This window comes from Lissotriton vulgaris, chromosome 2_1, assembly GCF_964263255.1.
Source record: "Lissotriton vulgaris chromosome 2_1, aLisVul1.2, whole genome shotgun sequence".
NCBI lineage: Eukaryota > Metazoa > Chordata > Amphibia > Caudata > Salamandridae > Lissotriton > Lissotriton vulgaris.
Genome location: NC_141687.1, coordinates 1943949284 through 1943974567, shown reverse-complemented (window position 1 = coordinate 1943974567; position 25284 = coordinate 1943949284).

The following is a 25284-nucleotide window of genomic DNA, read 5'->3' as shown; positions in this document are numbered from 1 at the left end:
AACTGAACTGATGTTCCTCTGTCTTCCATTTTTTTTAGGTGCACAAGACTCAAGAGAACCACCAGTGCCAGGAAGAAGTCCTGCAGCGGTGTGTGTGTGCAGCATAACGTCACGCGACGTCACGTCTGGCCTCAGACAACTCTACAATTCGTGCAACTGCGGCCTGCTGTCTGACCTGCTCTGAAGAAGATGGCCCCGCCCCCAAAGAAAGTTCTCCGTAGCTCCTCTAGCAAGAAAGTTGCTAGTAAGGAGCAGAAGAAGCAAGTTACCAAGGAGGCTGGTGTGCCACCCGCCACTTTTTTTGGGAGCAAAAAAAAAAGTACGCCTGCAGCAGCAGGATCTGCTGGGGACCAAGCTGAGAGCAGCACCCCTGCTCCATTGGGTTCAGTGCCTCCACCACCACGCCAACTTAAGTCAAAGCCCTTGAGTGCTTCAGAGGCAGTCAGTGTACTTCTCCAATCACCATCGACCAGTGATGTTGGCTCATCGCAAGAAAGTAGCAGCAATGTCCCTGAATCAACACAGGTTGTTGTAACTCATCTGACAAGTGTTGAACAACCACAGCCGCAACAACAACACCATGTGCAAGTACACGCCCAAGTACATGTGGAAGGAGAGGCAGCAAAAGGAGATGCGCAAGCAAAGGTGCATGGGGGTTCACAAGTGCCCACAATAGTTGTTCCTCCCGAAGTAGGGGCACATTTGGAAATCGACAATGAAGCTGAGGTATCATTGGAAGCCACTCCTCCTGATGATCATTCATTGTCTTCCACATCCCTAGCAAGGAAAAGATCAAGGGGGGTGTCTACATCTTCTTCAAGCCCACCTCGTTCTGGTGCAAGTGATCTGTCTTGGGAACCACAACTGCGGTCTGACAGTGAGGGTGAGGCACACCATGATCTGACACCGGTACCTAAGCGTAAAAGGAAGGTCGTCCAAAAACTCAAACCTATGGAGTGTGATGAGGCTCAACAAGAAGTGACAGATACTGCTGGTGATGAAGCCTCTCACGATGACGACGAGCCAGTCATCACAAAGGTCACTGCAGCCCCACCGGGCATGCAGCAAAGAGACATTTTGACCCTATCCCGAGAAGCTGCTGAGCGTGATGATGATGTCGGCGAGGAGGCAATGGAAATGGAATCATTAGATTTGGAGTTAAGTAGTACACCAAAACCTACCGCTTCCATATTTCTTCGCAAGAAGGTACCCACCTCGTCCTCGACCTCAATTCGTGGTGGTGAAAGTGCAAAACGTACTGAAGTTCGGCAATCCACATCCTCCACTTCATCTGTCATTAGCAGCAGGACCACCACCACCAGTATCGCCGCCTCCTCCGGCCCCCGAAGACATTTCAAGTCTCCAGTTTGGGACTTCTTTAGTGTTTGCCCAAAAAAGGAAAACGTAGCCATTTGTAGCCTTTGTAAGCTTCGATTTAGTCGTGGTAAGCTTGGTTCTAACTATGGTACCGGAGGCCAGAGAGGTCATCTTGAGAGAAGGCACGCTGTCCAATGGTTTCCGCACCTAGAGGCGGTCAAGAAAGCCGGAATTGCACGTAATGAAAACGTTGATTTGTCATCTGCTGATGACGAGGAGGTAGAAGAAGACGATTCAAACACTTCACTTACACCCAGTTCCCATGTCAGCAGCACACCCCATGGGAGCCACACTAAGAGTGTGGGAGAGAGTGAGACATCAATGCGGAAAAGTTCATCAGCGAGCGTAACTGGGTCGAAGAGATCATCATCATCCCGTAAATCATTGGTCCAGGGCAACATTAAAAAGATGTTGTTTACAGAAGCGCAATATGAACGCAACCACCCAATGACCCGTCTGTATAACACTAAGCTGGCTAAAATGCTAGCTCTGGACCTTCTCCCTTTTTCTTTTGTAGAAGGGGTTGGTTTTCTAGAATTAGTGACAGCGCTCTGCCCTAAATGGAAGGTTCCTAGCCGGTTCTATTTTGCCCGAGTTGCGGTTCCAGCACTACATGAAGATGTTCTGAAGGTGATTGGGGCAGCTTTGCAGAAGAGTGCTGTTCACACTATACATCTGACAACAGACATGTGGACCAGTGGCGCAGGCGCTGATTACATGTGCATCACTGCACACTGGGTCTCTTTTTCAGGGGCTAAAGCAAAGCTAAACTCAGGTGTTGACACTAACATTGTTTTTAAAGGTGCTCGGAAACATGCAACACTAGCCATGTTTGGTTTGGAGAAACGTCACACAGCAGAAAACATTTTGGATGTCTTTAACACAAAGGTCCTTAACTGTCTGTCCCCACTAAAACGCAAGGTTGGTTATGTTTCCACGGACAATGGCTCCAATATAGTTAAGGCCATGAGGGACGGTTACTATTTCAGAGTGCCGTGTTTGGCGCACTGTATAAACCTGGTTGTCCAAAAATTCTTGGGTAATAAACGCAGTGCAGCGTACAGTGTATTGGAGAACTGCCGAAAAATTTGCAAGCATTTCAGGCATTCTTTTAAGGCCCGGAAGCAGCTGAGGAGCATGCTATATCAATGTCAAATGCCAGTGAAAGCACTCATCCAGGAGGTGGTAACACGTTGGAACTCAACCTTCTACATGCTTGAGCGTCTGTATGAGCAGTATACGCAACTCGATCAATATTTCTTGAAAGAGGGTATAGAGGAGCTGAGGATGGGTGGGCCGCAATGGAACATAGTTGAAAGCCTAACACGCATGCTTCGTCCTTTTGAGGTCTTCACGCGTGCAGTCAGCAAGGAGGACTCTAATTTGGGAAAAGCTATCCCATTGTTGTACATGCTGGAGGACCAACTGAAGGAGGTGTGTTCTGTGTTTTTCGAAAAGATGACAAAAAGAAAGACTCTTTGCTTCTGGCTGAGCAATTATTAGAGCTCCTACAAGGTGATGAACGTCTTAAAAAGATCCACTCAGAACAGCATTACATTTGTGCTACTATTCTGGATCCACGCTACAAAAAGGCGCTGGCAGGCAGAGCATTCTTTCCTTTTGGTGATGAAGATGTTACAAAGTACAAACGTTGGCTAGCCTTGTCAGCCAAGAAGTTTGAAACAGAACGGCTGGAAATTGAAGGAAATGGCAGTACATCAGCAGGCCATCCCCAGTCAAAACAATCCACTTCTGCACCTGTGGCTGTGGCACAAGTGACCTCTCAGCCGTTAAAGACACCGGCAACCGGATCATCTGCACGAAAGACAACAGAAACATTGGAGGCTGAAGAGGATTGGCTAGCTCTGCGTGGGTTTGGTTCTCAAAAGGTCAGAGGCACAGCAAGAGCTACGCAAAGTGGAGGAACCTTGGAGGAGGACCTTGAGTCGATGGTGAAGGACTATCTGAATGACTCCACAGAGGTCTATGTTAATTCTGACCCATTGGCGTATTGGCATGGGAAAAAAGAATTGTGGCCACAGCTCACCAACCTGGCTTTAAACTACTTGTCTTGCCCACTCGCAAGTGTGTCTTCTGAACGGGTTTTCAGTGCGGCTGGTGGGATTGTAACTCCCAAACGGAGCCGCCTCTCGCCCAAAAATGTGGAGAGGTTAACAATGATCAAGATGAATCAGCACCTCATACCACCAGATATAAGAGTACGAGAGAGCGTGCCGGATGAAGAGGAGGTGGCCAGCAACATAGATGAGGGAATTTCTACTCTGTCAGGTGGCACTGACCTCACCCTGGCTGAATTCGCAGAGTATGATGACGAAGCCTTATTCTTATTCCTGGACCGTGATACCGACTTCGAGCCCTGAAAATGAGACAACGAATCAATAACTTTCTTTTTCATCCTTATTCACTTTTATTCCTGTGTGTCTGTCTTTCTTTGTTGTGCACAGTTAATATAATTCAAACTTTAATCAGATAATCACAAAAACAAGCCCATCAGCAGAACTGTCTTCACTTGTTTGCTAATTTATTTGAAGGTGCCGCAGTCTGCATTCCTCAGGTTCACAAGTTCAGAAGAACATGCTCCTCTATCCTCCAGACTCCTATTTCCATCAAAGCAGAGGGCTGGTTTACGCCCAATGAAGAAAGACTCAGCACTTGTGGGGGTGTTGTTCTACCTCTTTGCAGGTGAGTTGACGGGTCTGGGGCCATTGCTGGGAAGCACTAAAAGTGGTTTGGACCAAATCCGAGGCGGAAATTTTTTTGTGTTTTTGATGACTTGCTTGCCTTTGAGGTGCTCTTAGGGGGGGTTCCGTCTGTTTGTGGGTGAGTTTCGTGGTCTGAGAGCATTGCTGGGACACTCTAATCTTGATTGCATTTGCTTTTCAGGAAATCCGTCGTGCCAACCCCGACTTATGGCCTAGCTACGCAGCGCGTTTGGACCGAAGGCCCAGAAATATTGCAAGTATGAGATTTTGCTTTTGACCTGTTTGGGGGTGTTATGCTTCTTGGCGGGTGGGTTGCCGGGTCTTGGGGCATTCCTGGGAAGGTCTAATACCGGGTAGAAGTGGTTGGGACAAAATCCAGGCCGATTTTTTTTTGGGCTATTTCTGACATTTTGCTCTATGTAGCGTTTTCGGGGGCCTGTTTGGGGGGCTTCCTGGTGTTTGCGGGTGAGTTTCGTGGTCTGGGAGCACTGCTGGGACACTCTAATCTTGATTGCATTTGCTTTTCAGGAAATCCGTCGTGCCAACCCCGACTTATGGCCTAGCTACGCAGCGCGTTTGGACCGAAGGCCCAGAAATATTGCAAGTATGAGATTTTGCTTTTGGCCTGTTTGGGGGTGTTACGCTTCTTGGCGGGTGGGTTGCCGGGTCTTGGGGCATTCCTGGGAAGGTCTAATACCGGGTAGAAGTGGTTGGGACAAAATCCAGGCCGATTTTTTTTTGGGCTATTTCTGACATTTTGCTCTATGTAGCGTTTTCGGGGGCCTGTTTGGGGGGCTTCCTGGTGTTTGTGGGTGAGTTTCGTGGTCTGGGAGCACTGCTGGGACACTCTAATCTTGATTGCATTTGCTTTTCAGGAAATCCGTCGTGCCAACCCCGACTTATGGCCTAGCTACGCAGCGCGTTTGGACCGAAGGCCCAGAAATATTGCAAGTATGAGATTTTGCTTTTGGCCTGTTTGGGGGTGTTATGCTTCTTGGCGGGTGGGTTGATGGGTCTTGGGGCATTCCTGGGAAGGTCTAATACCGGGTAGAAGTGGTTGGGACAAAATCCAGGCCGATTTTTTTTTGGCTATTTCTGACATTTTGCTCTATGTAGCGTTTTCGGGGGCCTGTTTGGGGGGCTTCCTGGTGTTTGTGGGTGAGTTTCGTGGTCTGGGAGCACTGCTGGCTATATATACTTTACTTTGCAAGAGGTTTGAAGCAAATCCATGGTGGCAGAGGGGACTTAGGGCCTAGCTGCAGAGCGCGCGCGGAGTGATTTGGGAAATTTGTGAAAAATTGACTAAGTCCCCATTTTTGTACTTTTGCTCTTTGGCTGTTTGGGGGTCTTCTACTCGTTTTCTCCTGGGTTGACGGCTCTGGGGCCATTGCTGGGAAGCTCTAATACCGGATAAAAGTGTTTTGGACCAAATCCCAGGCGGAATTTTTTTTGTGTTTTTGATGACTTGCTTGCCTTTGAGGTGCTCTTAGGGGGGGTTCCGTCTGTTTGCGGGTGAGTTTCGTGGTCTGGGAGCACTGCTGGGACACTCTAATCTTGATTGCATTTGCTTTTCAGGAAATCCGTCGTGCCAACCCCGACTTATGGCCTAGCTACGCAGCGCGTTTGGACCGAAGGCCCAGAAATATTGCAAGTATGAGATTTTGCTTTTGGCCTGTTTGGGGGTGTTACGCTTCTTGGCGGGTGGGTTGACGGGTCTTGGGGCATTCCTGGGAAGGTCTAATACCGGGTAGAAGTGGTTGGGACAAAATCCGCGCGGAAAAGCCTTTAGTTTTGGCACTTTTTGTAACTTAGGGTTCGTTAGGGTTAGCCCTAGCAGCAGGATTGCATGTGTTTCGGGGTGTTCTAGATTTTTCAAACTGAGTTCTGGGGTCTTAGAGCACTTGTGAGAATGTGTAATTTTGGTTGCAAGTCATTTGAAGAAAATCCATGGTGGGAAAGGGGGGATTTGGCATAGTTAAAGAAAGCCATTGCCACTATTCTTAACTTAGGGTTCGTTAGGGTTAGCAGTATTTCTAGTGCATGTGTTTGAGTGGGGGGGATTTCGAGTCTTGGAGCGATGCTGGCTATGGCTACTTTTGCTTGGTTGCTTGCAAGTGGTTTGAATGCAATCCACGGTGGGTAATGGGTAATTAGGGTACTTCGGCCTACTTTTACTTTCAAAGTAAGTTTTGTCACCAGTTTTCTGCTAGGCCTCGTTTTTTGAGATTTGATTGGGGGTCTTCTACATTTTTGCGACTGGCTTTAGTAAGGGTCTGGGTGGGAGCACTGCTAGGAAGATCTAATTTTGTTCTAAAACACAGTTTACAGTACACCTAGCTTGAGGGGCAAGATCCGCTACATTAATTTGCCCATACTTATTTATCCTTCAAAAGGTGACTCAGAGTACGCACTTTCAAAAACATTGTACTGTCTACTAGGAAAAACAAATTGTGACTTTTTGCACTCCACAGCCTACATACCTTATATTTATTTATCAGTGGTGTTGTAATATTATATCACTTCCTATTTTTCGTTGAATAATTACAGGCCAGGTTTCAGTCTCTGCAATGGGGAAAAAAGGATGGAGTCAGGCTTCACAGTAGCGAGCCACAATTCAGCATCAGGCAGGCAGTGGACAGGGTGTCTTCTGGTGACCAACATCGATGGACGAAGCGTCGGCTGCAATGGAGGAGTGCCGCTAATAGGAGGATTTTTTTTCTGCGGGCAACTTACTTACCACTTCCAACAGGACCACTACAACCACATAGATACAGTATCCCTTGCCTTTTTCTCTGACTGTGACTGCATTTCTTGGCTCTCTCTCGGCTTCTACATTGATCCCTTAACACATCACTTAGTCCACTCCACTATCACATCTGCACCACACATAGTCATTTGTAAGTGCTCCTACGTAATTCGCAAGTCGCAGCACGCCCCAGCCCGAAGAGGACTGGGATGGCCCCAATGATGAAGCATGTCACCAAGGGGCAACCCTGGTGAGTGAGGGGACACCTAGAAAAAAAGCAATTTCTCCTTTTCTATCTACTATACCTTCTGTCAGGTTACGCAGCCCCTAAGCGCCTACCGTACTATGAAACTACATTTCCCATGAGTAGGCGGGAGACTTGCAGACTATTTAGTGAGACTATATGAGAGTACCCTTGTATGTTAGGACAGCACTTCACTGATGCCTGTCTTGTCTTCTGTTACAGGTATCCTTTCCCTGCTGACCCTACCTTTACCCATCCCACATTTTTTATTTTAGTTTGTTATTTTTCTCCCCCGCCTAATGCCTCGAACACCCTGTGTTTACACTTCTGGGTGTTGGTGACATTTGGAGGTGGAACCATATTTGCATCGACTGGATCACGGGGAGTAAACCTGACACCTTCCAGACCAACCCCATTGAGTGTTTTTGTGAATGGATTTATAGTGACCAGCAAGGCTCTCGGGTATCTGGCTACAGAGACCTTATGTTGAATATCGTTATCAATAATTCCACACAGGCCCTGTACTGTCGCATTCTTTCTTCCACAGTTGTCGAATGTACTACTTACTTTTCACTGACATGCATGCAGTAGTGTATGCACTTTCAAAGATTGATGGATAGGTTTGTACCCAAAGATTTGTTTATGTTCACAATTGTTCGTCCATGCTGTGCTACTTTTTCTTGTCTCCCAAAACCTTTCCCAAAAACCCCCGTACCCATCCATTTTTCAAACCCTAACCCTCTTCCCCCGGGCTGTGTGGTTTTGATTGATGTGTGACTAAATTACAGCAATAAATCCACACACTTCCTGGGGAGGATAAGGTGATAGCAACAGGCTGGTGAAGAAATCCGAGGATATATTCTTACTCTGCTTGACAAAGACCCATGGCTAATGTCAAAGAACTTCAACCAAATTAGTTATACTTTAACATTTGTTAGGCTACAACGTGGCACTGTTCTAGTGTACTTCTGTCACCTGCTATATTCTGTATTGTACCTTTGTATTGCTCAGGAGGACAAACCAGATTTCATTTTCTTTTTTTTCATAGGCAAGCAACTGCCACTGTGTCACACCACTAGTACCACCGCTATGAGGAAATTTTATCCGCCCAGGATTGCCAACCTTATTTGCTGTTTCCCGTGGAGCCAGCCCTGGGCCTAGCCCTACTTGCAAACAGAAATTACAGGTAAGATAGGCGTTTGGTTGGAGGTAGTATAATGGAGTATTAGGAGAGACGAGAGATTTGATTGACGGTAGTACTACTAAAGTCCTAGGACTATTCAGGAAAACAAACTTACTGTTATGTTAAACCCCCACCCACCAGACTCAAAAGCAGTAAAAAACAGGTATGGTCAGATAAAGTTTTAAAAAGTATATTTTTATAGCCCTAACAAAAGAATCTCCCGCAAGACCCTCCCTAACCCCAACGATTGTCCTTCAAAAGTCCCCAAAAATCACAACTCCCAATTCCCACCCCCCAAAAGTCTCTAAAAAAGGGGCAAGGGACACTATGGCAGGGTGCTGTTGGAATTAGCAGCCAGGGCATCATGCTCCTTGCGGAGGGTGGCAAGTTCGAAGCGGAGGCCCTCCACCACATTCTTATAATTATGGACCTCCTGCTCCAGGTAGGACAGTCTGAGGGATAAGCGGCGCCGGTGTGCCTTGCAAATCCTGTGAGGGGCAGCTGCTTTCTTTGCTGCTGGGCGGTGGTGTTTGGCTTTGGTAGCCCGGCTCCGTACCGCTGGAGCACTGCGCTGGCTGGCAGCCCGCACGGAGGAGGATGCAGCTGTCCCAGTGGACGTTGTTGTTGTTCCAGACTGCGTCTCCTCCTCCTCCAGGGCCACCAGCCGCCGATATTCAGCAACAGTGGCATCCAGCCTCCGTTGCCGGGCCATTCGAGCCAGCTCCTTCCTCCTTGATGGTGTCTTGGATTTGGAAGGAGCAACTACATGAAAAAAGAAAGACATAGTCCGTAACCAATGCTCCTTAAGATTAACACAAAATGATTGAGCAGAAAGTTTTCACAGTACAAGTAGCAAATTGAAAGCACAGTGCATAACTATTGAGGACAGTATCTATGTAACCTCCGACTTCTTCATCCTTGCTCTAACATTAGTGGGAGTTTAAGGAACAAATTCTACGAGCACTATGGACTTCTATTACAGTCGACTATGACAGTACACCACTCTTATTCTTCTTCTTCTCTCTTGTTTAGGAAAATTGGTACGTTATCTTATGCAAGCTGGCATAATGCCAGCGCAGTGAACTTGCACCCGAGAAAAACAGACGCACACCATGGTGAGTGAGACAGACTTGCGTTACTGTACCGGTCCAGTACATGCAGGTGGTGAAGCTCTTACTTTTCTATTACGGGTGGCACTGAGAATACTCTGTTAAAGGGGCTACTGCTTAATTAATTTAGCTTTCACCCTACTGTGCAAATGAGTATTAGAAAAGGAAAATGAGGAAAATGAAGAAGCTAAATTATCTGATTATCTATCACTTCACATGGGATGTATTTGATGACATATGGGATGACTTTAGGTGCTTTGCTTATTATTGAGTGAACAGTGATACCCCCACACATGAATGACGTACTACTACTAAACTAAAGTTATTAAGGGAGGTAGGGAGTGTCCACCGTAATAACTGGATATATGCTGTGCTTGCAGTTGCAATACAAACTACTGCTACTATTCATGGTAGTCTTTGGACAACGTTACAACTTCTTTTCCTTGCCTTTCCTACACTGGAACGGACGTGCGGGTGCGGTGTTACATGCTCTTCAAAGTAACACTTAGTTCATCCAGTGACATATGCTATCTAAGAGTCAGATAGTACCATGAATGATCCAGGCATCCATCCATTCAAAGTATATTGCACACATACAGTTTCTGTCTCACCCACCCAGGCTGTTCTCCTTCCACCCATCCTTGCTTCATCATTCACCCAGCCATGCACCATACCATTTTCTTACCTTCCCAGCCACCTCGGGGACCAAGCAAACACATATCATTCTTCTTTGCCAGTCATCATTACATTTCTCGTGCTTCCACACTTACTTACACCCTTCTTTCGCTTTTCGTTCATCCCATCCATCAAGTTCACCTCAGATCTGATTGGGATTCTTCTCGCCAAAAACTTCACAGCTAAGTCGAAGTACATTTAGAGGAGGCTACTACCTGCTTTTTTTATAATACACCCGTGCAGAAAGCACACTCTGCAGTCTTCAATCTCAATGACTAAGGAATGTATAGCTTACCTCTGCCCGCCACCACCGTTTGAACCCTCACAGGCATGTCCTTTTCCGGCACTTGCACCGCCTCCTCCCCAGAGTTGTCCTCCTCGTCCAATGCCACCACCTCCGCGCTGGCCCCGTCTCCAGATGTTCCACCTACAAAGTACATTTAATAATGTTAGAATACACCACTCACTACTATATAATATTTGGTCTAGGAGGAAGAAAGAAATGTGAAAAAAAGTGTACAATTTAATAATTTTTGACTGTGTACTCTAGAGTAAAAATGTCCCTTTTTCCAGGGAAGGCTGTTGTCTTGCTGCACTTTTTGGCACAACTGATGAATGTTTGCTTTTTACTTTTTAACACGCACCACTTTTTCTCCTAACAGACAGAACCTTGACTTCTAAGAACACGAGCAGGATCAAGTTCAAACCAGGTGAGAGCTCGGCTCGACCACAAGAAATGTGTCCAATTAATCGTCAGCACTAAGCACTTTTCCATTTTCAGTTACACGTTCACTTTTATGACAAACTTGAATTTAATAAATGTGTTTACTTTTAATAAAGCTTTTAAACTTAAATAGACTCTGTGGTTTTTGGTCCTCCAGACTAGAGTGGATGAGCTAAAGGTTTTCGAATTTTTGCAAGCATGAGTCCGTGCCTCTGCCATCGGTGACTTTGGGAGCTAAATGACTCTGCCACACTATCTAGTCAGTAAGGAGATTGGGGGTTCAACTACAAAGTCTGTTATCACTGAGGTATGTGGAAAGTCTAACAGTTACAGCACCTATTATAATTGATAAGCTAAGCGATGCATTATTTAGTGTCCATAGTTCTGTTTGTGCAGATTTGTCCCTGCAACAGTAGTAGAATGGATTGTCCTCCTATCCAAACCAAAAGTAAAGTAGTATCTTATTATTTCTTGGTGGTGGTCATTCACCTTTTTATTGTTGGCAATGGTCAAAGCATAAACATTTAGAATACTTGAAAAGACATTATGGACAATCCCAGAGGACTACACTCAGTGCATAGAGCTATTGCTGACTAGAATGGGAGTCCAATGGAAATGCCAAATGTGCAATCTTAGTTAGCTACACAGACAGACTAATAAGAATAATCTAGTAATACCACACGGAGTCATAGTCGAGGCAGGATAAGAATTTAGATCCTGTCTACAAGAAGATCAAAGACGATTTAGAAAAAATCGAATGAGGAACGCTAGGAAAAAATAAGTACTCTATATTAAAATTAAAACTTACTGGGGCCAGCAAAGGAGCCCTCGACTGCCCGGTCCTGGCCTGCATCGACAACAGCACCCTCCTCCTCCTCCTCCTGTGTCCTCCTCTTGCCCCTGGGGGAAGCTGATGTACAACATGAAAGAAAGAAAAACAGAAAACATGGATGATATTTCTCAACCAAATCAAACATTTAAAAAAGAACTAACAAAGTAACAAAATATTTTTGCGAAATAGCAAATAGGGAACGACTCCACGGGATATATTATTGACCAATCTCATGTGGTCGACTACGTCATTACTTTAGTATTGCTTGATTTGCGGACCGTCGAATTGGAAACTACCCTATGTAACTCACTAAACAAAGTACTAAAAAGGTTTGCCTAGGATTGGCAGGCAGCAGTCCGCAGCACGCAAAGTGACAGCCAAAGTCCATCGTGATTGAAGATCAGCGACAACACTAAAGTTTCCTACTACATTCACCAGTCATTAAAATACTCAAACTATTAATCCACCACCACTATTTCTTCTTATCGCCATGTGTACAAAGGAAGGACTGGACTTGAGTCTGTAGGGGCTGATTTATAAGGCCCTTGCGGCTCTTTTGCTCCATTGTTGCGTGACTTTTGTGACGCAGCGACAGCACAAAAGAGGCGCAATGGTGCGGCGTATATTAACAACGTGACGCATCTGGGAGATGCATCACGTTGTAAAGCCCTGCACCAATAGGGGTGTTCCGGCGCAAGGGAGGGCGTTCCTGCGCAGGAACGCATCCTAAAAGTGGCTGAGGGAAATCTACAAGATTTCAATCAGTCACTTTGAGGACAATGATGCGTGACTCAAACCCTGCGCCTGCTTGAAGCAGACGTACGGCTTGACGCAGCATTGGGGAGATAGGGCACCCCAGAGAATTGAAGGAGCTGCACCATCGTTGCGACGCAACTCCAGCAATGCGCCACCTTTACGGCACAGATGCGTAACGCTTTGGTGACGTTTTGGGCCCATGGCGCGCCGCATTGTAAATACGGCGCACCATGGGTGATGGTGGCGTGACGCACAATTACTGGCGCATCCCTGCAACTTTGCAGGGATGCGCCGGTAATTAAAAATCTGAACCTTAGTGTGTAGCATTGCGCAGTTCTTTCAACTACACTCATACATAATTTCACAGGCCAATGAAATGAACACAAAATCTAAAACAAATAAGCATAGTAGCAACACTACTGAGAAGGAGAGCAGTGTACCTGAAATGCACAGAAGATTTTGAAATAAAATGTACCTACAATGTAATGAGCAGCATTATTGCTCTTGGTAAAAAACAAACATTTGCAATATAATAACACAGCAGGAGAAAACATAGTAGAAAGACATAGCTACTACTACTCACCAAGCCCGGGGATCTCAAGGCCAAGGAGGTCGAGCAGATCTCGCTCACGGGTCAGGACATCCGTCCAGCGGTGGGTGGCCTGGTTGTAGGTGCGCCAGACCCGAGAGTGGTGGTAAATGGCCTGGCACACCTTCTCCCACCGCTTCCGGCGCTCCAGGGCCCCGTACCCGGCACTGATCTTGCCGCCTCCCATGATGGTCCTGGGGAGGCGGCGCTGAACATAAAAAATGAGTTGGGCCACCTCCTCCGGGGTAAAGATCTCCCGTGGCATCACTAGCTCCCCCCTCAAACGCCCGCACGGGAGCCGGACACGGGGTGCGGGACCCTTCCCCTTCTCGGGATGCTTCCCGGCTCCCTTCACCATGGTCTGGGCGGAAAGGAATAAAGAAAATAGAATAGGGAAGAGAAGAAAAGAAAAGAGTTTACAAAAGTAGTTTAAAATTAACCAAAAGTATCAGTAAACACAAAAATATAGGGCTAGAAAAATAGAGGGATAGATAATAAGTAAAATAGATAAAAAAAAACTTCAAACAAGCAAAGGATGGCAGAGATTGACAGAGGATACAAAGACCATGCCCAGAACCATAGCAATGAATGAGAAACAAGATGGCCGCGCCCGTTCACGACCGCGCGGGTAAGTTCGCGCGAGATTTTCCTTGCGAACACGCGCGAGACTGTACTGGCAAGCCGCGGACTTTGCGAGATTACACTTCGCGCCCGGAAACGGAAATACGTCAGGCAAACAAGATGGCTGCGCCCTTGAACGACCGCGAGGGTAACTTCGCGTCTTGCGCTACGAGCGGCTCGCAAAAACGCACAAAACCTTGCCAACTAACACGCCGCAAAAAAAACAAATAGCATATTCGCACGAATTTGCGGCTTCCGAATCCGATCTTGCGCGTGTTCGCACCCCGCGAACCCCGCGAAATTGCAGAAAAACGAGTTTTTCAAAAGTGAAAGCACTCGGCAAGAGCAAGAGTTCAAACTCATCATTAGTAACAATTCCCGGTAGTGCTTCCTGACTGGGGCCCCTCCAGAATTCAGTTGCTAGTTGCAACAATTGTATGACCCTGCTCTGACCCTCACAGCAGGCTCATACAATAGCTACAAGTAGGCCACAAAGAAGGTCCTGGGGAAAAAAAATGCACTGCAACAGAAAGCAAAATTACAGATAAGGAAGCAGGTGCCAGACTGGAATTTTAAAACAGTGACACATTAATAAACTTACCCCAAATTAATTCATCTCAGTTGAAGCAGGGCTGGTGTGCTTGCTTTTCCCCCCCATAATCTACAGTAATGATGAACCAGAGGGTGGCATTGATGTAACAGAGGGTTGCAGTGGTGAAACAGAGGGTGCTGGGAACCTGTGATGATGAACCAGACGTAGAAACAACATAATTCGCGACCGTTGCGCGACGAAATGTAAGTTCGCAATTGCGAACTGGTACGAAACCCTCGCGAACTGGCAGAAATCCTTGCGAACACAAAAAAAAAAAAAAATCCGCAAATTCGCAAGAATTCGCGGATTTTGCGGATTGCGAGATCGCAAATCCGCAAAATTCGCGAACGCGAGATCCGCAAAATTCGCCCATGCTTACTGTGATTACACACATACATAGTGGTGAAAAGGGTGAATGTGCCCCTGAAGGCATTTGTACATACTCAAAACACAAGTACAGTGAGTAGCAAGGGTGGCACAGATGAATGAGCAGTAGACATCTGTGAGCAGGCATGGCAATTGTTGAAGGGAACCATCACCAAAAATGTAAATGTGCACACATGTCAGCACAACAACTGTGCAACTGTTTGCAGTGAAGGTGTCAGGTCTCAGGTACCAAGAAAGAAATTGTACAATGAGATTCTAGGGGAATATATTTACCGACCCTGGCATCTCCACACCCCTAACTCTATATATCAAAAACAGAAATGCCCGGTCAAAAAAAGGGGAAGAAATGTGTGCCCTGTTAATGTACCCAGAAGATAACAGGAATCATACAGCAACCATTTGAGTAACACCTAGTTGAGAAACTCCCATCAGCCCACCCTTCTGGTGGAGCATCATCATGTGGGAATAGGGAATCAATCCAATAAGTCCGCCCAAACCATCAGATGATGGTGCGGCAATGGATACCAAAAGGTAAGCTCTACCTAAGGTGTTTCTCGAAACGTGGTGTTGATGATACAGTGCATAGGTGTAAGTGAGTTTTTAAAAATACCTACTAGGACAAAAATAAGTTTATGAATATTGTCCAAGTGTCAAGATTAAAAGTAACGCCTAATAGTTTGAAATTATAACTTTATAATGGCGCTGTGCAGGGAGGTCAACATGTTTCAGCCAAACGGAAAAACTATCCGGCTTTCGTCAGGACCCTAGACATGGTTTTTCTACTGCAATGTATATCAATGTGAAAAATAAGAGACGAATATGTGCTATATAGTTATACAGTGTACTCAAAGATGTAATACCATCCTACCAGGAATTTGGAGCCCCAATGTGCACTGGTGGATTGGAATGTACTTTCCTTTCCTACAAAAGAGAAAAAAAGGAAAGAAAGAATACACAAAACATAGATGCATGTACATCATAGAACAGCGCATGCCCGTGAACTCAAGAGACTGTACCGAGAGCACAACAGCAGAGATATTCTCTTCTCTGCCAAACAGCAAGTCTATTACATCTGTTTGCAAATTTTATTAACATTTATTAATAATATGTCCATATAGTTAAGTTGACATCATAAATGAGATAATGTACTCACCCAGCTTTTTGTGGGAGAATGCCTCACCTCACCCGGCAACCGCTTGGGATAATGAGGCACCGCTCTATTGTGTAGATAAAAAATATGGACATAGTAAGCAAGAGGTGCCAACATGCCCAAATGTTACGTTCATCAATTTTTACAATATAAAACGTAAGTTGTTTGTTGAGATACCGCTTAAATGACCAACAAGGCTTACCGCATAAGTTATCTCCTGGTCCAGAATAATCGGTATCACGAGAAATAAAAGCAAACAAGGGTTTGATGTTAAACTCTAACCATATATGTCATGTAGTATGATGCAGTGGCCTGTAGGGGACTTGTAGCGAGTGCCATCACATAGAGTCTAGATCAATATAAAGACACCAGGTCCATGGCCAAATGGGACATCCATGTAAGTCCACTTCCAAAGTTGGTATGAAGGACTGGGCACTCGTAAGAGAAAACCCCCCGAACAACAGGACGCCAAAGACCTACCTATCCGTCAGTACCCCTCTCCGTCAGCCGAGAGGAAGGGGAGGTAACGGAAAGGCGTGCCCCCGGTCCTCATATACCCTAGCTGATTGAAATATTGCAGGATAATTGGAGCCTGATTGACTGCGCTATGATCGTTAATGCGCATCCATGTGAATTTACCACTTCTCCACCGCACATGCGCAGTCGTACCGCTACGGACAGCGCATGTGTAATTTGGAGGATACTGAGAAACCCAAATATCCGCCAAACGCGGACCTCACCTCTGCCATACAATGCGCATGTGCCTCACTAGATGTATCATAACTCTGAAGCACATCACGTGAAAGAGTATGTGTTACTCTTTTCACTCATGCGCTGTTCTCGAAAGTAAGGTGAAGCGCAGTGTCGAGTGTGAGAATACTGCCAAAGCCAAATATCGCCCGGACTGACGTGTATCGCCAGGACTGACGTGTATTTATATATTAAGAGGCTATAGGAATTAAATACATTCCATATATTTCATAATCAATAAAGTCCAGAGAGATCATTACTCACTCCTTATATATTGCTCATATTTGCCCAGGACCCTTCTTATAATGATGAGTTCTAAGATAAAATATGAATCCAAATCGCTGGACTCGCTCAGCTTTAATGATAACAGAATACGGGGCTGTCTACGAATGTGATGATTGATAGTGTATAGATGCTACTGCTATAGTGAAACCCATGGTATTTCATCATTCAGACCCTTGCTGTCACTTTTCAATTTGAAAATCCATTTTTGCTCCTTCACAAAAAGGAACCTGGAAATGATGTTGAGCGAGTCCAGCGATTTGGACTTTATTGATTATGAAATATATGGAATGTATTTAATTCCTATAGCCTTCTTAATATATAAATACACGTCAGTCCTCATTTTTTAAGACGTGCCAGCTGTATCTAGTACTGGCCATAACACGTGGGAGTGCATAAATAGCCTTTACATTTGGGATAGCGGAGTTGCCGCTTCACCGTACATCATAGAACAGCGCATGCGTGAAAAGAAGAACATTCACTTGTTCACGCGATGTGCTTCGTAGTAATGATACATAAAGCGAGGCACATTTATACTGTATGGCACAGGTGAGGCCGGCGCTCAGGCGATATTTGGCTTTGGCAGTATTCTCACACTCGGCACAGCGCTTCACCTTACTTTCGAGAACAGCGCATGCGTGAAAAGAGTAACACATACCCTTTCACGTGATGTGCTTCAGAGTTATGATACATCTAGTGAGGTACATGCGCATTGTATGGCAGAGGTGAGGTCCGCGTTTGGCGGACATTTGGGTTTGGCAGTATCCTCCACATTACACATGCGCTGGCCGTAGCTGTACGACTGCGCATGTGCGGTGGAGAAGTGGTAAATTCACATGGATGCGCATTACCGATCATAGCGCAGTCAATCAGGCTCCAATTATCCTGCAATAATTCAATCAGCCAGGGTATATAAGGACCGGGGGCACGCCTTTCCGTTACCTCCCCTTCCTCTGAGCTGACGGAGAGGGGTACCGACGGATAGGTAGGTCTTTGGCGTCCTGTTGCTTGGGGGTTTTTCTCTTACGAGTGCGCAGTCCTTCATACCAACTTTGGAAGTGGACTTACATGGATGTCCCATTTGGCCATGGACCTGGTGTCTTTATCTTGATCTAGACCCCATGTGGTGACACTCGCTAAGAGTCCCCTACAGGCCACTGCACTACACTACATGACATATATGGTTAGAGTTTAACATCAAACCCTTGTTTGCTTTTATTTCTCGTGGTACAGATTATTTTGGACCAGGAGATAACTTATGCGGTAAGCCTTGTTGGTCATTTAAGTGGTATCTCAATAAACAACTTAAGTTTTATATTGTAAAAATTGATGAACATTAAATATGGGCATGTTGGCACTTCGTGCTTACTATGTCCATATTTTCTATCTAGACAATAGAGCGGGCCTCATTATCCCGAGCGGTTGCCGGGTGAGGTGAGGCGTTCTCCCACAAAAGCTTGGTGAGTACATTATCTCATTTTCTGATGTCAACTATATGGACATAATATTAATAAATGGTAATAAAATTTGCAAACAGATGTAATAGACTTGCTGTTTGGCAGAGAAGAGTATATCTCTGCTGTTGTGCTCTCTGTACAGTCTCTTGAGTTCACGGGCATATGTACATGCAACTATGTTTTGTGTATTCTTTCTTTCCTTTTTTTCTCTTTTGTAGGAAAGGAAAGTACATTCCAATCCACCAGTGCACATTGGGGCTCCAAGTTCCTGGTAGGATGGTATTGAATCTTTGAATACACTGTATCACTATATAGCACATATTATTCTCTTATTTTTCATATTGATATACATTGCAGTAGCAAAACCATCTCTAGCGTACTGACGAAAGCCGGAAAATGTTTCCGTTTCGCTGAAACATGTTGACCTCCCTGCACAGCGCCATTATATAGCTATAATTTCAAACTATTAGGCGTTACATTTAATCTTGACAATTGGACAATATTCATTAAACTTATTTTTGTCCTAGTAGGTATTTTTAAAAACTCACTTACACCTATGCACTGCATCATCAGCACCTTTTGGTATCCATTGCCGCACCATCATCTGATGGTTTGGGCGGACTTATTGGATTGATTATCTATTCCCACATGATGATGCTCTGCCAGAAGGGTGGGCTGATGGCAGTTTCTCAACTAGGTGTTACTCGAATGGTTGCTGTATGATTCCCGTTATCTTCTGGGTACATGTACAGGGCACACATGTCTTCCCCTTTTTTTGACCGGCATTTCTTATTCTGTCTGGTGTCAGGTGCCACAGAGGAAGGAACACTCCTTGGGACAATGTCTCCAGCCAAACTGAACACACACAACCAATGATTAATTGCAGAGACATTGTGATGGCACACAGATACCATGGTCCACCACATCACCATTAACAAAAAACATCTTTCAGAACCTCAAAACATTACCAGGATACCAACTCCAGACCCCTCCTCACCAACATCAAGTACCTGAAATCCAATAGTGTTGAACGTAAAATAAAAGGCTTTATTCAGCTGGAAATAATAGGATGTTCAAAAATGAGTCTGTGCTCAAATAAGGCCAATGGCCAGTTCACATAAATGTCCTTGGATGGGGACGTTGGGTAGGCCGTCTACCCCTAAGTTGCTTGCACATGGAGTACCTCATGGCATGTTGACCCTTGGGGGGGGCATCATCGGGGGCCGGACCAGGCACCGCAGGGACAGGAGTGGGAAGGGTAGGTGTGGTGGTTGCAGGGGTGGACATATCCACCTCAGTGGGTTGTGCAGCACCAAAGGTGGACATATACTCTGTGCTGCACACTGCAGCCAGTTCGTCCAGCCCAACCACTGCACCTGAGGACACTATTGGAGTGGAGGAAGAGGGTTGTGAGGAGTGTGAACTGTGACTCTGGCTGTGTGTATGCAGTCTAACCCCAGCCCCTGTGGGTGTGCCTGCAGCCCCCTGAGTGTGCGTGCCAGGAGGTGTGCGCTTTGCCATATGTGGGGGTGTGCTGCCTGTGTCTGTTGGGGTGCGTGATCGTGTCTTCCTGCGTGTGCGTGGGACAGGTATGGGAGAGGGGAGTGTGGATGGGTCCGAAGGAGGTGGGGGGACGGACTGCTGCAGGAGGGAAACTGCTGCCGTCAGTGATGAGTCCATGGACTGCCTAATCCGACGTTGGTCAGACATCGTTGATGACATGGCTTCCATGAAAGACAACAACTCTGTCAGTATTTGAGTGTGGACATGGAGGACATTCAGCATCGATGTCTGACCAACCTGTAACTAGTGGAGTAAGTCCACATACTCCGCACTGAGGGCAGAAGGGGTGACAGGGGCAGGGGCTGTGGTGCCGGGGAAGGAGGCAAGGGGGGTGCATGGACAGAAGGGACGGGAGTGACTGGGAGGGTGGAGATGGTGCTGGAGAGGGTGGGGCCAGACTCGGTGCTGCTGCCCGGTGTTGCTGCAAATTCCCCCTCCTCATGGGAGTCAGAATCGGATCTGTTGGCGTGGTAAGATGTGTCGCCTTCCAACAGGTCTGCAGTCTGACTCCTCTCACCCTCCGTGCTACTGGCTCCTCAGACTCCTCCACGCTGGTGGCACTGTGGCTGGGTCCCTCCTCCTGGTCCGTGCAGCTGTCTCCTCCAGTTTCCTCCGGTGATGATCTGCGGGCAAGGAGAAGAAACAGAAATACATCAGTCACCTGTACACATTTGACACATGAGCACAAAATCAATAGGCCACACTGCAAATCATGCCATGCATCATGAGTAATAGCCATATAACCTGCACATATTTGAGCCTTGTACTGCCCAGTTGATATAGATACAATGCTACTTGGACACAAGGATCCAAAGCACACACCAGGCCACAACTTGAATGAGAAATACACAGAGAAAATAGTGTTTGTTTATTGGAGAGCAGATCAATATAATTAACTGATGCCACCTCTTGTTCCCCAAGAAAGAAACAGTAGTGGTGCCCCTCAGGGCAAACTGACCAACTTCACTCCCCAAGGTGTCACCACACTCAGAGCCCTGTAAGTACATTGGGCAAAAAATAAAATTAAATAAATGTTGGTTCCTTGGGACTCACGATACTTTACACAATCGACATGTATTGAATTTGGTAAATCGCCATTTTGTGAAAAGAAAACTTATGTGCCTGCATGAAAGATGTCTCACAAGGAAATGCACACTCAAAAAAAATTGAACATTCATTGAAAAAGCTGGCAACCTTCAAAATAAAACACTGTTAGAAACAAATGGTGTTGCAGATTGTCCATAGAAAAACCAAAGGAAATGATGGACGGAGTGTTGACAATACAAGCACTCACCCCCAGTCAACTGATCTGGGTTTAATCCATCACCGTTCTTTAGGCCACTCTGCCACCCCAGTTCAGACATGGCCATATGCAAATCAGTCTGACCCTGTGCCTCATGGGAACAGTCCAGCCCGAACTGCCAAGCCATGCCTTCCCTGGACCGGAAACAAGCTACTGAGGACCGGTTTATGGCATTTCAGCCGTCTTCTGCCCGTCATGGTCCAACGGAGGTCTTGATGTCTTGACACTCCTTAGTTTGTATAATCAACAACAAAGGACTTTCAAGACCTCAAGACCACTGTGGGAACATGTATATGGAAATCAAGGCACACCATTTATCCCTAACACTGGCCTCTTTGAAAAGGTGCCCGCGTCTTACATGAAAGTGGAAATGTCGTTTTGTGTGCACTACCTTGTGAGACATCTATCATGCAGGCACATAAGTGTTATTTACACAATTCGTATTATTAACACATTCTGAACATGAACAACTTTTAACAAGTATTGTAAATGTGCCAAGGTACATTCATTTATGTGACACAACTTGAAATATGTCCGTCCTCACATGGGCATCCATTCCCTGATGACCCAGTTTCTTGGACATAAAACCTACTGGCTGTCATGTGGAGTGGCACACATGTCCCAACTCAGGACAATGCTTAAGCTAATGGGCCTGCAATTGTGATGAACAAAATCATTGCTGCATTGTGGACACAACGTTATCCCCAGGCAAAATGTCGACACAGATGTCTGCACACAAAGACAAAACAGCGTTGCATCTGAACTACGTACATGTGGCAAAAATGTATGAGCCTGGATCATGTCTGAAACAATGTGACATAGGCTGCAAAGCCCCAACTGAAATCACTGGCCACCATCACAAGGCCAGTGCATGGTGAATCATTGTTCAGCAAATTCTCACCCACAGGTCAGACCTGGCAAGGCTAAATCATGCGGGCCCATATAGACATCTCCCTCACAACACCCCCATACCTCAGTCAATGTGATTGATACAGCTCAAGAAGTGAGACCTCTGAATCGGGGTAACAAAAACTGTGCTCTAACAATTCCAAAAGTAACCCAACCTCAACTCGCGGGGTTGGCAGCACATATTTGTGACAAACAACCATCAACAGATTGTTGTGAATAGGCACACAGGCACTGCCCAGTGTGAGTACGCACAAGCCAAATGTTGTATCCATATCCAGTGGACACATGTAGCAGACACAGGAAAAATACAAACTATGCCAGGGACCAATGCCACAGACCAGACCCATGCTGAACCCACATAGAATGGGCACAGTGTTGGATGACACACATGATTAGGAAGCCAGGGTGTCTCAGGGGACTGTAGTGGGCACACTGATCCATGTGTCTGGAATGAGCTGACTGTACCATGAACAACCGTCATGGCACTATGAATATCTCCCACTGATGTACATCATGTCTGAGGACACAACATAGGTCATGCATGCTGCAAGGGTGTGCAGTTGAAACCTCACACTCCTATGTTGAGAGTCATAATCAGTGCCAACAAATATGGAGCCCCGACACAGTGCACAGGTCATGGCACAGGCAAGGTCCCAACACATGTCACAGACCACCCTCCCACATGATGCGGAAATCAGTGTGCAGTCTGATTTTCTTGCAACCTAGATGAACATGTGCAAATGTGATTACACACAGACCAGGGGACACATGTTAAGGAGGGGAAGGGATGAAAATGAGCACCAGGTGACTATGGGGAGCCGAAAAGGCACTAAACATATAACCTGTCTGAGCTGACACCCCAACTGTGGGAGTGTAGCCAGGCTTCAGAGCAACTAAAAAAGCAGGTGACACACAACACAACAAACAGCCATGTACCTACCCCCTCCTTGCTGCTGTCTCTACTGCAACTGCCCATCGAGGTCTGGGAACACCGCCAGGACACAGTGCATGTGGGGGGTCAGGCGACGGCATCCACCATGCCGGCGTGGAGGTGAGAACTTCAGCTGGACCCGGGCGATACGCCGGGTCCAGTACCGGATGTCCTGCCACCTCTTCTGCACGTTCCTCAGGCGCTGGTGAGTTTCACACTGGGTATGGTTCACACAAGGATGTCTATCAAGTACTTGTCATTTTTTTTTTTTTAAATATATTTTTATTGCAGGAATTAGCCAAAGTTACATGATAGATCAGCGACAGAACTTCAATGGAAAAGAAAAAACAACATATCCCCCGTGAGGAAACACCTTCCATACACAGTCATTCAGCCCACAACCCAAGGGTTGGGCGGCGTCTGCGATAAGGTCGCATATGGGGACCCGGCATATTGCTGAGGTTGATCCAGATAAACGAGTGATCTTCATCTGCTTTTCTAAATCATCCTAAAAGAAAACCCCCAAACACCCATTCAACCCAACGACCCCCAGAGGAGCGGGGACCAACCACTTAATGTGAAAGGACTCAGGATAATAGTAAAATAAAATGAAAGCGATCTACGCTCCCCTCTGCCCCTATCCACCCCCCTCACCCCGCCCAGCCCCGCCATCAGTGTGGTGTATGTGTAAGAAGAGCTTGTGGAAAGAGACCTTAATCAACTGCGTAGAGATCAGTGTTATGGGCACCTAACGGGATTCAGGGTGTGCTGCGTCATCACTCTCGGAATCGCTGGAAGCGTTGTAATCTCGCAAGGCCTGCACTAAAGTCTCCCATTCCAATGCAACTTCCAGCGCCCTCTCATTCTGCTGTCGCCTCGCCAGCTGGTATCGCAGGGTGCTCTCCCCCGTGACCCACTTCAGAAGTTCATTGTGCCATTTAGCGCCTGTTGGACCAACTCGTGCCTTCCAATGCCTGGTTATTTCTCTCTTTGCGAGAATGAGCCCTAGGTCAATAAATTTACTAGAGATTTTGTTTTTAGGGGTATGAGCGAACCAATGTAGGATCCTCACCGCCGCGTCAAAAGTCAAGGCTCTCCCAGTGACCCCATTGAGGGTGTCCTCTATCAGAAGCCAGTAGGAGGATAGCGCTGGGCAGGACCACAGCATATGTATGAGGTCCGCCGCGGGTGCTCGGCATCTGGGGCAAGCCGCCGTGTCTGTGGCGAAGTACTGTTGGATTTTCGCCGGAGTCAGGTAGGCCCTGTGAAGTACATAAAAGTGAACCAATTGAAACCGGGCGTGGCGCGTGCCTTTCCAGGCCCGACGCATTAGTTGTGCCCATGTCGTTTCCGGTATATCTTTCCCTATGTCGGCTACCCAACATTTCCGTAGTACGTTGAGCGGGGGCAGACCCTCATTAATTAATCTATTATATAAACACGTGACCGCCTTGAACGTCCCCGAGGACATCATAACATACTGGCACACCGGTGATGTTGGTGGTTCCTCCATACCCCTCTTCCAGTGCGTCTGAATAGCTCTAATAACAGCTGTGTGAAGGAGGAAGTCGCCTCGGGGAACGTCAAAGCGGTCCAGAATATCCTGGAAGGGCAGTAACACCCCATCTTCATAGAGATCTCCCACTAACTGCAACCCTGCATCTTCCCAGTGCCTTAAGCGCGACCAGTCTCCACCGTGCGGCAAGGCAGTTATCATCCCCAATGGAATCTCCGGAGCATACGGGAGTTTCAGCTCCCCCCGGGCGTGGGCACGATTCCAGCACAGCCGTATAGTCCGTTCCTCGACCGTAAGGTCTTTCAGAGCTAAGCGCTGGCGTAATGCAATGTAGGAGATAACGTGTCTGGGCATTCCCCTGCCTCTCCCATCCTCCGGGCCTCGGAACTCTCTCGCTATCTCCTGGGTGAAGGTTTGCAATTGAGCCGCTAAATAGTATTTTTCGAAATCCGGCACCGCTAGGCCGCCCTCCGATTTTGGTCTCATCAGGGTCTTGAGCGCCACCCTTCGGCGGCCTGACCCCCAGAGGAACCCCACCAACATAGATCTCAAGAGCAGGAAGGTGGCCGGCGGAATCCAAATCGGGAGCGCTCGAAAATAATATATCAGCCGGGGTAATGCCACCATTTTCAGCAGTGCTATACGCCCAGCCACCGAAAGCGGCAAGGTGGCCCAGAAGTCCATGCTGCCTCGCAGCGCGCGAATACAGCGGGCTATATTGCCATCCAGAAGATCGGCAGGGTCATGGTACACATATACCCCCAGGTACTTGAGGCAGCTAGGTTCCCATCTAATCTCTCTAGCGGTGTCGGGTCTGGGCTCCCCCTTTCGAACCGGGAATAGGCAAGTCTTGGCCCAGTTCACC